Here is an 18,814-nt window from a genome sequence, read left to right on the forward strand (position 1 = left end):
GTTCTAACATTGAATTGGGATGTTAATGATGTCTTGAAAATTATCAAATAAATGTTATAAGAAAAAGATGTACATATATCCTTGACCACATTGAGAAATATGCATTTATTTTATATTTTACTAACTTTATTCCTCTTTTCATTCAGAGATTGGGAGCGTGGCTGGGGTTTGACTTGCTGGCTCAAATTCCAGTCTGCCACTTGATGCTGTGTGTTTTGAAGTTCCTTCACCTGTATAAAGGGAGAGCTTCAGATTGTTTTGGGGATTATATAAATAATTTATATCAAGTCTTTACCAGTGCCTAGAACAAGGTGAATCCTCAAAAATTAGCATAATTTTTGTTTAATCTCTACACTAGTGCGGAGATTTTAAAAAATACGTTATATAGCAGAGTTATAAACCTGAAATCTGTTATTGTCTAGAATTTTAATACGCTCAATAAAAGTCATACAATTTGGAAACTATTGTATAGCGTTAGGGATTTCCTATAATTGCCTCTGATAATGACATAATTTAGAAGCACAGTTACTTTTTGTCTCCTGACCCCACAAAATCTTGGCCTGTGCACAGGACTGGTGAGGGAAATAACCCAGACACTGGTGGCCTGTGTTCTGTGACAATTCATGTGGTGTTGAGGATTTACAATGGAAAGTCACTGTTGCTTTCAGTCATGCACATTTGTAATCATTTAGCTAAATGTTCTCCATCCTTCTGAAGCTTGCCTTCTTTCTCTACCTTCTATCGCCTACATTTACTTTTAAACATGTTATTGGTGACTGTGCCCTTTCCCTGTTTCCCTGAAAGATTGTGGGATTCTTTCCAGGTTTTTCTAGGCTTCAAATGTAAATAGGAATTAATTATTGACATTTCTGTTTTGTCTCTCTATAGATCTATTATGCCATTTTACTGTGTAAACCCCAATGTAAACTGTAAAAAACCAAATTCTTGAATTATCCACTAGGTGGGGGCCTTGTTCTTCCATTAAATATAGATTTTTCTTTTTTTCTTTCTTTTTTTTCTAAGTGAAATTTCTATTTTTCCCCTTGTGAAAAGTTGAATGCATCAGTCCTGGTATTACGAACTCTGCTTAAGAAGTCATGGTTATATCTCAGCTCCTTTGAGGGAGACAATGGAGAATTCACTTAAGGAGGGGAGGTGTGTTGATCTGTGAACAGTGTTTAGTTTCCTTTTTTCCCTTTATCCTTCATGGGCTACTTACAATCTCGCATGAAACATTGTTTTCCACAGAAATGTCACACTCCTCTAAAGACTCAATCTGAGGACTCCCTTTTGTCTCTTGACATAGGTGATTTACCGAAGGATCTCCCCAATGCCCATACTCCTCATTAGTCTTCATTGCTTTACCATTTTGATGTAACTCACAGCAAACCTAATAGTGATATGAATGTTTCTGACATTTTTCAAGCAGATTTATGAAAAAAGGATGGTAGCTTTTAATGGTCCATTTGTATTTGAATTTTCTAATGGCTCCGAGGAAACAGAATTTAATTTTATCAAATCCTCATTGTGGCAATATATAGGGTCATTGAAAATTATGGAATGATGGAGGTGCGGTAATTAGTAAGCACTGGCAGAAGTTTAGAGTCCACTCGGGTTGGGAACTCTGGACTTGTTCTAAGCACAGTGACATTTATCTGGTACTCAGGAAACTTCAAGTTAGGTGGCATGACGGTGCACTTTGTAAAAACAGTTTGACACTTTCTTGAAATAAGAAACATGAATATACCATCCGACCCAGCAATATCACTCATACTTATCTAGCCAAAGAAATGACGTTATATATCTACCCAAAGACTTGTACGTAAATGTTCATTAGCGGCATTATTTATATTAGCCAGAGAAAGGAAAACAGTGCAAAAGTCCATCAACTAGTGAATAGACAAAAAATCGTGCATCCCTGTAATGCTGTGGTACAGAACAATCAAAGGGCGTGAAGCAGTGATATGAACTATAGCATGGATGAACTTCAAATACACGTTAAGTGGAAGAAGCCAGACACAGAAGATTACCCGTTGTATAACTTCATTTCAAAGAAAAGGTAAATTTATGGTGACAGAAAGTAAATTACTGGTTGCCTGGGAGTTGCAGTGGGAATGAGAAATACCCGCACACAGGCACGAAGTTCCTTTCTGTGGTGATGGAAGTGTTTTATAATTGGATTGTGGTGATGGTTGCAGTACTCTGTATATTGACTAGAAATTATTGAATCTGTACGCTTAAATCTTATCGTATGTGGAAATCTTGTAAAAATTAGTAGAATAAATCTGAAGGTGAAAGGTTCTTATAAAATCCAGAGAGAGAAACTCAAACTCATTAGATATTCCAGCCTCTAGGTCATGCCAGCCTCTTGTCTCAAAGTTTCAGAAAAGATTAAGAATGTGTGACTTTCATTTCTAGTACTCTGAAAAAAAAAAAAAAACAGTCAAATGCTCCTGAATCAAAGCATCAGAATTCAAGTTATGGGGCTTGTGTTTGCCAGTGACCTATGATACTTTCCTCTCTAGCACACACAATCTATCACACACCGAATGCAACCAGACTCCATCAGGTCTGGTCCTTTTCTCTCAAGGACACTATGTTGTTTGCATATCTTGTACAATTTAATGTTACTATTTGGAAGTGAGGTGGATACTAAGAAAAAAATTTTTCCTGGCTTTTTAAAATTATTATTGAAATTTTAGTTAGTTAATATACGGTGCCATATTGATTTCACAAGTAGAATTCAGTGATTCATCACTTTTGTACAATACCCAGTGCTCATCACAAGTGCCCTCCTTAGTACCCATCACCCATCCAGTCCGTATCCCACCCATGTCCCTCCATTAATCCTCAGTTTGTGTCTATGGTTAAGAGTCTCTTGTGGTTTGTTTCCCTTTCTTCTTTTCTCCCCTCCTCCTATATGTTCATCTGTTTTGTTTCTTAAATTCCACCTTTGAGTGAAATCATGTATTTTTCCTTCACTGATTGACTTATTTTGCTTAGCATAGTACATTCTAGTTCTATCCATGTTGTCGCAAATGGCAAGATTTCATTCTTTTTTTATGGCTAAGTAATATTCCATCATAGTTAGATGATATAGATAGGTATAGATACAGATATAGATATATCACATCTTCTTTATCCTGGCTAATTTTGGGCAGCCTATAAACCTTGTTTATCTTTCTCAGTATGCCTTTGAGGCCTTCCTTTCCCATTGTCTGACCTGAACAATGTTTTGTTTTGTTTTTTTTCTGACATCAGTGATGATGAATTAATGGTATGAAATGGGTTTAAAAACTCACTCACTTAAGACATAAATCTTAAGGAGAATATATAAAATGGAAGATTATTCACAAATATATTGGTTAATCTCACTTATAGAAATGAATTTCTTCTTACTGCCCCTCCCAATAGCATTAATAATTGTGACTATTTGGGAATTAGATATCACCCTATAGTAAACTCAATTCCCTGGTCCAAACTTTCTTTCACGCAATAACTGAGGACTTATTATGTGCCAGGCTCTGTATTAGGCCTGGCTCTGGTGTTACAGCAACTAACTCATTACAGTGTGTCTTCAAAAGCCATCCTTGAAAATGATCTTTGGGGCGCCTGGGTGGCTCAGTCGGTTGAGCGTCTGACTTTGGCTCAGGTCATGATCTCGTGGTCTGTGAGTTTGAGCCCCGCATGGGGCTCTGTGTTGATAGCTTGGAGCCTGGACCTGCTTCAGAATCTGTGTCTCCCTCTCTCTCTGCCCCTCCCTCACTCATGCTCTGTCTCTCTCTGTCTCAGAAATACACATTAAAAAAATTAAAAAAAAGAAAATGATCTTCAAAACAGAATAAACAGATAATGATCAACTGAGGTACAGGAAAACTTAGAACCTCTATTTACCTTTTCAGAAAAAAATTCTTTATTTCTGTTTCTTAGAACATACATCATACATTAGCACAATAGAACATATGTATAGTTTATAAATCATAAAATCCACCAATATGAAAAGTGCATGAGGTTTCAATCAAAAATATTTTGAGACCTCTGGTTTAGCACATTAGTGGTACTAACCTCTGGCTTATGAGAAATCTTAGACCCTCTGTCTCCTTGTAGTATTTATTAATCCCCCCACATGCAGTAAACAGTAAATGGTAAATATAAGTGAAAATGGTACGCTTACCATTTAAATTCAGCTTGAAGAGAAGTCGCCCTCCCTCTACCCCCTCAATTACTTTTTTTTTGCTCTTAAGTGCCTTATAGATAGGAAACTTATGGCACTAACATGGTCTCGTGGTCAATAAAAGAAGAAACTAAGCAACTACAGCACCACATGGGTAGGGATAAGTATTAGGTGTGTTGGCAGCCCCCTGGGGGCATGTGAGCCAGTTCTCAGGGTTAGGAGACATGTACATAGAAACATGGTAGCAGAGAGTAGGCAAAGCTTCTGGGAAGACTCATGAGCACCCAAGCATCCCAGGATCAAGAGAGAGTAGGTGAGCTTGGGGGAATTAAACCTGTGGTAGAAGTGTGGTGCATACAGGTAATAAGGGTGAGATACAAAGCATGAGAGCCAAGCAGGACTAGACCATGAAGAGCCTTGTTAAGAAGTTTGGCTTCCTTCCTGACGGCCCTGGGGAGCCAATGACACCTTGTAGGCAGAGACATGACATGGTGAAGGACGTGTTTTACAAAGACATCTCTCTAACTGCAGTCTGATAGTATGACCACATGTGCTAGCTTTCCAAGATGGATCTAATTTCCGTTTATTGTTCTGTAAATATCATTAGTGCCTGTTTTCAAGCATAAAATTTTGTTTTGATGATGTATGGTTTTCCCAAGAATGGACTGAAGGAGGCCGCATAGCAAGAGGATCTTGGCTGCACGGGGGTGCGGTCTTCTGGAGGAGAGATGACATCTTTTATTGAGTTAGTGATAGGATGCGCAGGGTAGAGGACAGATATGAGTCGTAGTGGTATTTAAGAAGTACATACAGAGCAGGTGATGGTTGATTTGATATGAAGGATGAGAGAGAAAGACAAAGGTTGTAATACCCAGCTTTCTCCTCTGGTAGCTGGGTACATGGTGGGCTGTTTACTGAGATACAGAATACCAGAGGATGGTTAAGTTTTGGGGATGGGGAATTGATAACTGAAATTTGGGAACTGTGGAATAAAATGTCCGATGAATATCTAAGAGATCTGGTAGACATTTTGCTGTATGGATCTGAACTTCTGAATAGAATTCTGAGCTTAAGATAGAGATTTCAGGGTTGTCTGCATAAATATGGAACCCAAAACAACATGAATGGATGAGATGGCCCAGACTGGGTCCACAGAGAAGAGGCCTGAGGAAATCCAACATTTGGTGGATGAGCCAAAGAGCAGTAGCCCCCAGGAGAAATGGTGTGAACGAGGCAGAGAAATAGGAAACAAGGAGCTGTGATGTCCTGGTACCAAAGAAAGGGGCTATTCCAAATGGAGGAAGATGTCAACAGTGTTGAAGGCTGTAGAGAGTGAGGACTGAAAATACCCAGTGGATCTGACAATAGGGTGACCTTGCAAGAGAGTCTCAGTAAAAATATGGGACACATATAGGACTTGAAAAAGTCGAGTGGGAAAACACCTCTTTCTAGAAATCCTAATACTTGAGATTAAATTGTAAGTATCTCTGTTAATCACAAAGAGAGAGTAGTGGATGAATTAATTCCTTCATTTTATTAGCTAAGGCGTTCCGTTTCCTACAAAACAGAACAATCGACCCAGTTAAGATATGTGTGTCCTTATAAAAAAGCCCACAAGGATGTTTAGAGCATTTGGCTCTAAAGAAAACTAGCAAGAAAGGTCTTTACTGTCTGTGTGAAAGAAGTTTTAAGGTCTCTGTAGATGTCATTACATAGTCTTTTACAAGGCCTGCTTTTCCTATAGAGAAGGCTGGAACTTTCTGTAATTTTTCTTTTTCTTAGAGCCTGAAGGCAATCAATTACCTGCTGGCATTTGCCCTGCACTATTTTTAGAACTGCTTTTTAGAATTATCAGTAATTTTCAAATGCCTGGACAGTTAAATGCTGATGGAAGAAACGCATACTGTGGGGGTGCAAACTCAGACAGGCATGGGAGTTCAGGCCCCGGTAGCAGATAGACCTGATTCTGCACCAAACCTCAGTTTCCCCATCTGTATGTGGAAGTTAATAGTTGTTCTCATCATAGTGTTCTAAGGATTAAGCACTTATTTGCCTGGTCCACAGTGGCCACCCGAATAAAAGTTCATCACTAGATCAATTATTGTTTCCTTTTCTCTTTTTTCTTTTTCCGTAAAACGCCATTTCAAAAAGGCTTTGTGTGTATAGGAGAAGCCATTTCAAGGTCAGGATTAAAGTCACTATCAGAGCTGTAAGAAGAAGGTTGATAGTGCATTTATCAGCAATATTCATTTGCCTGCTGTATTGAAACTCAGGGATAATCTTCTTAGTGTCAGTCAACCCTCTTCTGCTTCTACCGTGCATGAGCAAAAACTCGACTGTCCTTTCCTGCCATATATTGCTAATTGATGATTGTTGTCATCCCCATTTCCTGTAGAGGGCTTTTGGCTTTTTGGGGTATCATTGAAATGCTATAAAGTTTACCTGAATCTGCCAAAAAAAAAAAATCCCAAGTCACTGGGCACAGGATTTCTTTCTTTCTTTCTTTTAAGTTTATTTTATTTATTTTGAGAGAGAGAGGGAGCGAGCACGGGTGGGGCAGAGAGAGAGGGAGAGAGGATCCCAAGCAGGCTCTGCACTGCCTGCATTGAGCCCGACGTGGGGCTCAAACCCACAAACCATGAGGTCATGACCTGAGCTGAAATCAAGAATCAGATGCTTAACTAATGGAGCCACCCAGGCGCCCCAAGGGCACAGGATTTATTAATTGTGTGATGATGTTTGCAGCATCTTCAGCCAGAGCTGTCGGAGGCTGGGCATATATCCCCTATATTGAACCATGTTGAAAGGTCAGCTCATGGCGTCTTAAGGATTCTTAGGTGTATTTGTTTTAAGATTATTAGCATTATGAATTCATTAGCCACCAATATCAAATGAACAAGGTCATCAGGAAGTGAAGAAAATATCCTTTTCTCAGCAGCCAACCAGAGATAACAGTGATAAAAGGTAAAAATGCATGTAGTATAGCCTCACTGTGCAGAAAAATTGCAAATTCTGGGATTGGCTAAAATGTACTCTACACAGGGACTATGGAAGGATTTGATACAAATGGAACTTTCATGTGTTAAGCAGCTACTGGCCTGATTTGAGCGTCTCTCATTAATTTATAATGACTACAACTTGGGTAAGGAAGAACAATGACACAAGGGATTTGGGACTTTTGACAACGTGAGAAAAATGTGACAGATGGCAGAATATATACAATTAGTATAGAAGGTGAAGACAGGGTGGGTTTGAAAAGATTCCAAGAAAGGGGAAGGAAGGGGCACTGGATCTCGGAAGTAGAAGATGCGGTAGGGTGGGAATTCAATGCCTCTAAGTCAGATCAGTTCTAGATATCACCTCACAAGTTACGAGCCCCTGGTCTTGTCCAACTGTTCCGTTCTGCTCATCCGCAGCAGCTACCATGACTGCAGCTTTTGGAGACACTGCGGACTGGAAGTAAGTTAACTTTATAGCATTTGAAAAATGTAGCAGGATGCTAGCTTACCCTGGGGGGAAATGAGTCACTTTCCCTTTTACAGTGAGGAGATACCAATCTGTCTTCCTACATAAATTTCCACACTCATTTAACTGTTTTATGATGTGCTTTGGGATCATTTGAATTCAGAGAATACTGTATGTGAGTCAGTATTTTGTGATCACATTTCCTAATTTAGATTTTTTTTACCTTTTTTAAGTGTGGTTTCCAGAATTACCTTAAGAAGAGTGGCTCTAAAAAACCATGTATTAAAAAAATTCATTGCACAGTCAGCTGCATAGTATTCTTAGAATTTTTCATGACAGGAGTTTGTGAGCTACAGCCCAAAAAATGATCAAAGAACTATTAGAGCTAACGTCACCTATATTAATAGTGATCATAATGGCCCCCAGCCCCAGTGGTTCCTCTTGTTCAATGTCAGTCACCCTGAACCCATCACCGAGCTTTCAACGGATGGGCTTAGTCTCTTACTTAAAGTTTCACTGATGATTGTTTTTCCCTATTTGGTACCTGCCTTTGGAAAGATAGCTGCAAGCAAAGAACACTCATTAACTCAGTTATCTGTGGGGGAAGCGTTGAAGAAAGGCAAACTTTTCTTATTGCTGTAAAGCCATTTTTGGAACTATTAAACCTCTAGAGGAGAAAATGATTTTTCAGTGCATAGTCCATGTCTTGGAGAGTGTGCCCCAAACAGAGCCACTGATTTGTAAAGATACGATTAAAAAAAACAACAACAAACCGCACAGCTGTAGGCATAATATTTAAATATTGCCCCAACATGATGCCCAGCAGCTGTTGCTGAATAGCATGTGAGCGCATCGTGGAGTGAACACAGTCTTGGGGGGAAGGGGGGTATTCGGAGAGCATGAACTGAGACCTGTTCACTGGCCTTTTTCTCCCTGATGGGAGGCAATAGCGGCAGGAAGGAGAGGGCAGGACAGAAGAGACAAAAGGTGGATGCTTCTGTGTAGGTGAGTGGATGAGATAATGAAGTAAGTTAATTGGGGCTCCACTGACTAATCTATCTGTTCCTGGCACTTTTGTCTGTACAAACACAGGAAGCCGCCTCCTTCGTGAGGTTCCTAATGAAACAATTTACTTGAAATGATAAAAAAAAAAAAAAAAAAAAAAAGAGCTTCACATGCTGTTTGCATTTAAATGAGAGTCCCTTGGGTCTCTGTTATTGATTGGTAACAGTGGGATGAGAATATCCTGACTGTCTCTGGGAAAACTGGATTAATTCACTTGTGGCCCACCAAATGATGTGGATTGTTTTACTCCTTCACTTAAAATGTGACCATGACAGTCCTTCAGAAGGTTAATATATGTATTGTACTTACAAAAGAGAAAAGCAATTAAAAAAAAAAAAAGACCAAACAGAAAAATGCTTTTAGTCTTATAAAGCTGTGATCAGTGTTCCTTTCAAAAGTTGTATAATTCTAATTTTAAAAGTGATTTATAGGGGCACTGGGATGGCTCAGTCAGTTGAGCATCTGACTCTTGGTTTTGGCTAAGGTCATGATCTCACGGTTCATGAGTGTGAGTCCAGTGTTGGGCTCTGGGATGACAGTGTGGAGCCTGCTTGGGATTCTCTCTCTCTCCCTCTCTCTCAGGTCCTCCTCTGCTCTCTCTCTCTCTCTCTCTCTCTCTCAAAATAAATACGTAAACTTTAAAAAATAAAAGTGATTTATAACTCACACTTTAAAATGAATATAGATCGACCTTGTGAAATATTTGGATTGTGCCGTTCTGTACAGAATGTGGACCCAGAAAGGGCAAGCGCTTCATTTTGGCAACGTTTGCTTAGTGTCAGGTATTTTGTGAGTACAGAGTGTTGATTGGTGGTGTTGACTCCAGAGGGACTTGGGCAGGGCTGTATTTTGGAAAACTGAGTGTGTTTTAAAAGCATTTGGGATTGAAGCATACATCTATTTTTGTGTTTAAACCTCCAGGAGGATATTCTTCATTTGTCCCATGACTGGTGCCACCGCCTAAAAATCTCGTGTTAGGAAACTAGTATATTTAAGTATGATTAGAGAATCCCAGAACTCCTCTTTAGGGGGTTCTTTGTGTCTGGGTAGCCCCTAGAGAGGCCACTTCAACATTTAAAAACCTAAAATCCTATGGATTCAACATTGCCATTTTTCTTTAGCTTATAATCCAGTCAAGTGATGTCTACAGTTGAGAACTTTTTCACACCCAAACTAAATTCCTCCCTTTCACTTTTAAGTCTGTATATCAGCACCCAGAACTAGGCACTGTCTACCCACTTTGCACAAAGCTATCATTCTCCTTTTCTCCCAGAATGCTGGGATTGAAGAAAAAGCTGTTTGGGTTTGTGTCAGGAGCCAATCTTTCCCTTGACCAACTCATGAGTTTACTGTATTTACTGCATAATTCCACGACTGATCTTTGAGTCTTCTGTTTGGAGATTTTACCACTTTTGACTGTAAGGGGAAGAGAAAGTTATGTGCATCTACTGCTCCAAGAGCATTGAGTACTTGGAGAATAAAAACTGTGGGATAATAATTTCACCCAGCAGGCTCTAGGATACTAGCAGCAGCTTTGTAGGTGATTAAAATTTCAAAGAACCCAGATAGCCATTTAAATGTAATGGGATTGACGATGAAAGTGCTCAGGGTGTTTGGTTATTTCCTTAAGATCTAGCCTAGACTTGTTACAACTAATGTCCAATAATGGGACAATGTCCATTATTAGTCTAAGGCTTTTTCTCAATTTCCATTTTCAATGCAAATCTAATTATCACATTATCACAAGCATATTAAACTATTGGGGATGAATAGAACAACCAGGAAGACATAATTGTAGTATATTAACCCTTGCTTTCATTTATATAGTCCGTGCCCTGTTGGAGATCAAAAGCTATATAATAGAGTGTTCTTGCTTTTAAAGAACTAAGGCTCTAGAGGGGACAAGAGGTAAGTACAAAACATGTTTTTCACAATATGAGAAGAGAAGAAACACACAGATGGAAGAAAAGTCATAATTATTGGGGGTGAGACCAGTAAATCCCATCATGAGTATTGACCACAGTGCTGACTGGGATGGGGAAGAAATGTGTAGAATTGAAGAAGGAAAGATATTACCTCTACTAGAGATCCAGCCATTTCAAAAAGCAGCAGGAGTTATTCACAAATAACTCTTTAAGTGACATGAATGAGAAGACATAGCCAGATTTTTATAAAAAATATTCCAAGTCTTTACTTAAATTTATAATGACTATTTTTATTGCTTCGAGATTTAAGACTACTGCCATACTGAAAAAAAAAATGAGAACAAAAACTTTTCAGTATTTCCAGAAAATCGCCTGGAAGGAGAAAAGGAAGCAATAAATGAAGATGACAAAAGAGTCAAGGTGATGATAGGATTTTCCCATTATTTTAAAGCTTTACATCTTTTGTATTGCCTGGTTGTCTTAAGAACAAATCGTGTAATTTACTTCTCGACTAAAGAAGAAATGATCGTAAGAAATGTATATTTTCAGGGCACCTTGGTGGCTTAGTCAGTTAAACATCTGACTCTTGGTTTTGGCTCAGGTCATGATATCACAATTTGGGGGTTTGAGCCCCACGTTGGGCTCTGTGCTGGAAGTGCAGAACTTACTTGGATTCTCTCTCTTCCTCTCTCTCTCTCTGCCCCTCGCCTGCTTGCTCTCTCTCTCTCTCTCAAAATAAATAAACTAAAAATAAAAAAAATAAAAAAGTATATTTTCATAGTAAGCTTCTTTAAAACTTTTCTTTTCTTTTTCATATTCTCAATGAGACAAGTGATTAAAGCATGGCATAGGAGGGAAGACAATGCCTTCTAGTTGGGAGACCTGTTCGATGTTCAGTCTCATTAGCACTCTGAGCCTCAGGATCTCATCTATAGCATTTCAAGCTATTAGAGAAGAGCTAGCTTGAGCCATCCAAATCATGATTCTTTTTCTTGGATTCTACCATAATCTTCCTAGGTTTTCTGAGGGCTTCTCACCTCCTCATGAAGGACGTAGTTCAAATTACAGTGGAAGAAAGAGAAGGAAAGCAAAGCAGCACACATAGAACACATACAAACTAAAATAGACAAAACAGTTGCCCTACCCAAGTAACGCAGAGAGAGAGAGAGCAATTGAAAAAAGAGTAATCTAGTCAGTCATTTCAGGTAGATGATTGACTGGTTGATTCATTTGTTCATCCAACTCTTATAGAGTACCTACTATGGGCCAGACACTTCTTGAGGGACTAAGGCAGACAAGGAGCCTTCATTCATGGAATTTACATTTTAGAGGGATGAGAGAAACAATAAACAAGTAAATGCATAGCTGAATGATTTAATTATTTATTATACAAAGAAGTATGAAGAAAGAAAAATCAGACACTCTGATAGTAAATGGAAGGGGGCTAAGTTAAGTCAGCCTGTGTCTTTACAGAGAGCTTCACCATTCAGTCAACATTGATTTGGTATCTGTGAGGCACTGGTATTGACACCCATTGATGACTGTGTCTTTTACCAAAAGTTCTTCCCCTGGTTTCCCGATGGAGTTCCATTTCTATGATAACACCTGAGGGGCTGTCCTTCATTAGTCTCCATCTACAGGCTAAGGCATGTGACTGGTATCTACTCCTCAAGACTGCTGGGTCAGGTGAGATCACATGAGATCATATACAGGAAATTGTTTTATAAACTCTATTGGGCAAATATTTATTATACACCTTCTATATGTCAGCCATGCATCAGTGAATCACACACACACACACACACACACACACACACACACACACACACACAGCCCTTACAGGGTTTACATTCTGTTCAAAGATATATTATGATTCTTCAGTTTCTTTTTTTAACAAGAGGCAAACTTAACGCCAGATTTTCTATAATGAAACCTTTTTTGGGGGCTCTATTAATTTGAGATTTCAAAAAATTCCAAAGAAAATACTCATTGTATTTATTCAGAGGTATTTCTACTCAACATTCTGGCACCTTTCACGTTTGCTTTATTCTTAATCAGGTTCAGTCACCAAGGGAAGCGAGGTATCTCTATTTCAACTTGATCAGTTAGCTTTTTATATTCCTTGCCTTCTGGCTTATTTAAAGATTTTATTTACCCAGAATCTGTCTATTTCTGAAGTTATTTATTAGACTATAAGCGGGCATGAAGCTATCTCTTCCACATACCTTATAGTTCAATCCACTACCTCAAACAGCTAGGTGGGTCTATTTATCTTTCCTATCTTTAATGCATTTCAGCAGACTAAGGCATATTGGTTGAAGATGTAGAAACATACATCTTATGAGAAAATGGGTCGGCTTAACATCTTCCACTTTGAGATGGGCATTCTGCCCAAAACATTCACAGCAATAAAATTATTCCTTAGCTTACAATGATTAATGAGAAAAAAGTGCCTCTTTACCTCAGCTAAATCCCACAGATGACAGAGCAAATAGAAGAGAAGAAATAAAAGTTGTTCATGGATTTTTCATGACTCAATAGAGGTTAGAAAAACCAGAAACCAATGGGACGTAGAATCTCCTCTTTCTAGTAGGTGAAAGAACTTCATGCCACTACTGACACGGAAACTTCCCGTACGTAAATGAACAACACTCACGTTTTCCTAGGTACATGGTATTCAGGGAGGAAACGGAATCCAGTTTTTAAACACTTACTCCGCGATCTGTGCTCATGATTTTCTGCAGTGGAAATGACTTAAGGGAAATAAAATTAACACTATATTGTAGGATTCCCTTGAAAAGTGTTTTTGCTCACTTAATCATAAGAGAACACATAGTTTCAAATGAGAAAAGGGAACCAGATAAGAGCTAAAAAAATATCGGATGCAACAGTTAAAAATTTTTTTTTTAAATGAGAAGACAATTAGTTTATCTTCCATTGATTCAAATCCCCTATATTTTTTCTCCAATTGTAATGAAGGAAGCTATGAAAAATGGTGAAATTCTCCCTAATTTATATATTTTTAATGGGTGATACATTCATAGTAATTTGTTACTGGTAAGAGATCCCTTTTGGAGATTACAGTGTGATCAGTCACTTTCAGATTCTGGCTGGGAGGTTGTATAGCCTCTAGGAAAGGCCAAACAAGTGCCTGACAAGAAGAAACAGTGGATAAGGACTGGGGTGGTAGGCACATAGGAAAAGGGTGAAGTGAAAAAAATAATTCAGACAAGGATCTTTTATTTCAGACGACGGTACGTTTTTGTAGTGTATTTTTTTTTGAAATGTCACTTTCTAATTTTATGTGTCAAGCTAGGCTGCTCTGAGCTTATCTAGAGCTTATCTAGGTGCACACAAGAAGTTTTTCCCTTTATTTATTTATTTATTTATTTAGCCATCTCACCTATTTTCTATCCAAAAATTGTTTGACTAGACAATGAACCCATGACCAGCAGATACACGATTACAAAACATTACCTTTTAGCTATCACAGCACTGGTTTTCCTGTTATTTTTACTTCTGTGATAACCACTGTATTGAAAGGCTGCAGATTATGCCCAAGGACAGAGTTGTTGCTGAATAAGTTAAAGATTAATCCATCTGAGGCTCTGTAAAATTCAGTTCAGAAACTTCTGGCTTTAAGTTAGAATATTTTTTCTCTTTCAGAGGGCTTTGAGCAAATTTTTCATACTCAAGTACAATAATTAGACCTTGCCTGTCAAAGACAGAAAATTCTGCTTCATTTAGTAGGCTCAAGAGAGGAGGCTCTCTGAACTTGCTTTAGCATCCAGCTGGAGAGAGTCAGGATTCAGTAGAGCAGCATCTGGGCTACTAAGGGGGTTGGGGAGCATTTTGGGGCGGTTCCTCCTAAGGACTAAAATACTGCTTGCTCAAAGAGTTCTATGATAGCAGGGTCAGGGGGAAAGCAAACTGAGAGTAAGGAATCAATTCTCTGCAGCCAGAAACTTCTTTCTCTTGCTGACAAATGCCAGGCTTGGGAATTACTGTTAAGCATGGCTTGATCAATGTTTTCTCCATTTCCTCCCATTATAATTAAATATGAAAGAAGGAGTTGTAATACCTGCTTAAGGATATTGGGTTCCAGATTAAGATGCTTATGACATCTGACTATTCAAAAGATGCTTCTGGGCCAAAATGATTTCTGTGAGAATGGAGTAAGAGGTTAAAGCAAAGGGCGATTTCCAATTTTTTCTCTTTGCTTCATTTTCTGGTGTGCTGGTGTAATGAGGCCAGAATATCTTCGTCATGTCAATGGCATTAAATGGAACTTTCTGTGGTAATGGCAATGTTCCGTATCTGCACCGTACGATATGGTAGCCAGTAACCATATGCGTCTATTAAGCCCTTCAAGGTGGATAATATGATTGGGAAATCAATTTTATATATATATTTTAATTTTAGCTAATTTAAATTTAAATAGCTACATGTTGCTAGTGGCTACCCCCTTGACAGGGAGATCTGAGAGACGGAACAAAGCCATGGGTGCCGCATTTATCTTCATTGACTAGAATTCTTAGATGCCAGAATCAGAATTAAAATGTCACATAGTGTTGCCACTGCACAAAAATGACGCTACTTTGCCTTTTACCTTTAAACCAAGGGAGGAGTGTACATTTTCAGATAGGGTAGGCAATTTAGGGCCTATGCTTTCACGGATGATTTTCCTTCTCCTATTCTCTGTAGGCAATGGATCTCTGAATCATGTGAAGGGAAGCACTTGCCCTGCAGAAGACATATCGTGACACTCAGTAGTCATTGAACGCAAATTGTCAGAAAATTGCCATGTCTCAGCCTTGTTCTGGATTCAACTTGCTTTCTCCAACAGGCCAGGAGGACTGTCTAGGTGTTAGATGAGAAGAATTCAGGGAAGGCTTCAGGTGTGCTGGGTTCTTTGCGTTGCAGTTGCATTTGTAATTGAATGCCAAATAGCAGATCTTTTCATGTCTTTTCCCCCCCGATCATTTTATTATTCCAGTGGGTTCTGTTACATGACTTTTTGTGTCCGTGTTTTAACTATATTATGGCAAACCAAAGTGTCACTTCAGATCAAGAGCCGACAATGTCACTCTTTCAGGATGAAAGGGAGAACGTAGCCTCTCTTACTCTCATGAAGATACCAACACTTTTTCATAGCACATCATTTATACTACGGCAAGAAAAAAATGCAAAAACGTGCAAATATAAATATGAGCTATTGAAATGAGTTTCTATTTCTATGAACATTTTTAATTATGTACTTTCATAGCTATTCACAGCATTCTGGCATTATCCAGTGACTGAGGCGTGCGTTCCATAAGAGATAAATGTGGCTTTTACAAAAGAATTATGGCAATTTAGAATGGCAAGCACCATGGGAGCTGACAATTTGGCTTTTTCACCCCTGTCCTTGCTGCCATCCTCATTGTCCCTGTTGCCATGCAGAGACGATCCTGTTACATTGTATCGAAGCGCTCGCGGTAGTTCCCCAGGGCAGACTGTGCATCATTTCTCGACTCTGTGTTCAATGTCATCACGTTGGGAGCTTGAAATTGGCCACATGGCAGGTATTTGTACCAAACAATTGTAAAGCTCTACACATCAAGGTTGTTTTATTTTGAGAGAGCGGATTGTTAGACACTGACGAGCATACCCCTAGACATGGAGGTGACCGGCTTGATTTTTCCACCATTAATTATAATAGGGAAAGAGAAGTCATGGGAATAAGAGATAACTGTGTCCCCTTTCCAATCCTGTCTCCTCATTTCCACTGACAATTTTCTATATGGCAATGAGGGGGAAATAATGTGCTGGTCAAAATGTGCCACACTCTGTACAGCCTTTATGGTAAGCGTTGGAGAATTATTTCAGAGGCTCTTACGTAAGTAGAGCCCCCAGTGTGAGGTGTTGAAAGAAATTCATAGCTGAAATGAAAGCATCACAAAGCTGCAGATAAGCCTCGTCACTGACCCATCTCATTTAGGATCCTCCAATCATTACTGAAGTTGCAAATCCTACCACATTCCTGAAGAACATTGAGATGACTAACAAAAATGGGTTTGTACCAGAGCCATACAAATTAAACCCTGCAGGATTTTATGGTGGAGTTCAACAACACCGAAAAGCAAATATACCCCCTTCCCAGTAATAAAGTTAGGGTGAAGTTCATTGTATTGTACGCAAGGCTAAGTGTTCCTTCCTGACTGTTACGTATGGCTCACTACTGCCTATAATTTTTGTCTCAATTCTAGTTGCATGTTTTTCTGCCGTTGGATTTTTCTGTGTTGACACAAACTTCAATCTCCTCTGGACTCAGGAAATAAAGCGAAGAGGAAAGTGGGAAAATAAGAGACTTTAGCAAAATTAATAGAATCACAGACCTGTGAAATGTTCACCCCTTCTGTTCCGTATCATTCTGGTTGCCTTCCTTCTACAAATGTTTTCCTAAGTAGAAAGTCCGGTCAATTTAGATATACAAAATATGTAAAATATTGTCAGCCTAAAAAATTGCCCTCTAACCCCTTCCTTTTTAGACAGATGGTAACTACCTGTGAGCTACTATAGTGCCTAGAGCTGTTGAATTACTATGTCGTACACCTGAAGCTAATGTAACATCGGGTGTCGACTATACTTTGAGAAAAACAACAGCATTACTCTGGAGATGTTTTTTTACAAGAAGGAGGTGAAATTACACTCAAGATGTCTGAGTGAGTTATTACCACACTTCTTACTAAAGAGGACTTGATCATTTCCCCCTCTCCTGTCTTCATTTTGAGCTTTACGTAATTCAGCACACGCTCCCATCTTGTGTACCCTAGTTCTCCTTTCAATTAACCAGATCCTAAAACTCATGTTTTCCAGAAAATTTAGAGAGAAAGCATCAGGCCAAGTTACCTACCTTTCCTAAATATATTTCAGAAAAGCACCTTTCTTCCGCTACTGACCACAGAGAATCTTTCTAATGTTCCTCAGTACTTCCCAGTATGAACTTCTACAACAGAGGACAATCATATTGGTCAAAAGATTTTTGGGATGAGAGTGTGTTCAGGAAGATGCAGTGCCAAATTGTGAAAGCTGTCTGGGTGGATAGATTAGGAATGCAGGCAGCCCTGAAAGAAAGTCTCTTCGGAAGATTTTTTTCTCTGCAACAAGAATTCTGCTGCAGGTGAGCATCAGCATATGGCAAAATGATAATCCTGTAATGCTGGTTCTCCCATGTGGGTAAGCAGGGTTAGAGATAAATACGATTCCAAGTTCCCCTTCTCACGCAGACGTTCACACGTTTCAGAAAGCAATCTACTTTCTGGAGAGCCTGGCAATGAAAACAGTCTCACTTCACGTCAAATCCAAATGGTAATGAGTTATCCTTCAGTGCTTTGTTTCAGAGCACATCTTAAGAGACTGAAGGAAAGGCAGAAGGAAAGAAAAGAACACAAAACCTCCCTCCAACTCTGACAACTTACAGAACTTAAAACAAAACTGGAGTTCTCCATCTAGCAAACACACAGCAGATGCATCCTTACAAAATATTGTAAAGTGTTCAGTTGGATTCTGAACAGGCTGGCTTAGGAAGTGTTAAAGTGAATGCTATTTTTCTTTCCCCACAAACGACACATCTTCATCTAACTTCTAAACTGGCAGAGTCAGAAATTCCTGTGCTTGAACCCCAGCTTCTCTTTGGCTATGTTTTAAATTCTACACGCCTTAGTTTCTTTATCTACCAAATTAGGATAACTGTCAGACCCATTCCACAGGTTTATTATTGCTATTTGTTTTTCTTTTTACCCCCAGTCATCGTGTGATTGGACATGTCTGCACATCTGTCGTCACTGTCCTCACCTAATTGCCTGGCATCTCTCTCTTGGACACTGCTTTGAGTCCCTCTTGGTCCTTCTTATTCCTGTCTTGATTTTCTCTGTTTGCCATCCCGTCACACAGCAGCCGAAGTGATTGAGAAAACCAAAACAACTGGATCAGATTGTGTTACCCTCTCACCTAAAAATCATTCTACGTTTTCCTTGTGCTCGTAGAATAAAACCTAAACGCCTTTCCATGACCAGCAGGGACGTCAGACATTTGTTTCCTCGTCTACTTCATCTGCTTTGGGCTGTTGCACTCATTGCCTCTTCTGCCTGGAAGGTTTTTTTCACACCGCCCCCCCCCCCCCCCCCCCCCCGCCGGTTCCGGG

This window comes from Acinonyx jubatus, chromosome B1 (assembly GCF_027475565.1).
Source record: "Acinonyx jubatus isolate Ajub_Pintada_27869175 chromosome B1, VMU_Ajub_asm_v1.0, whole genome shotgun sequence".
Lineage (NCBI taxonomy): Eukaryota > Metazoa > Chordata > Mammalia > Carnivora > Felidae > Acinonyx > Acinonyx jubatus.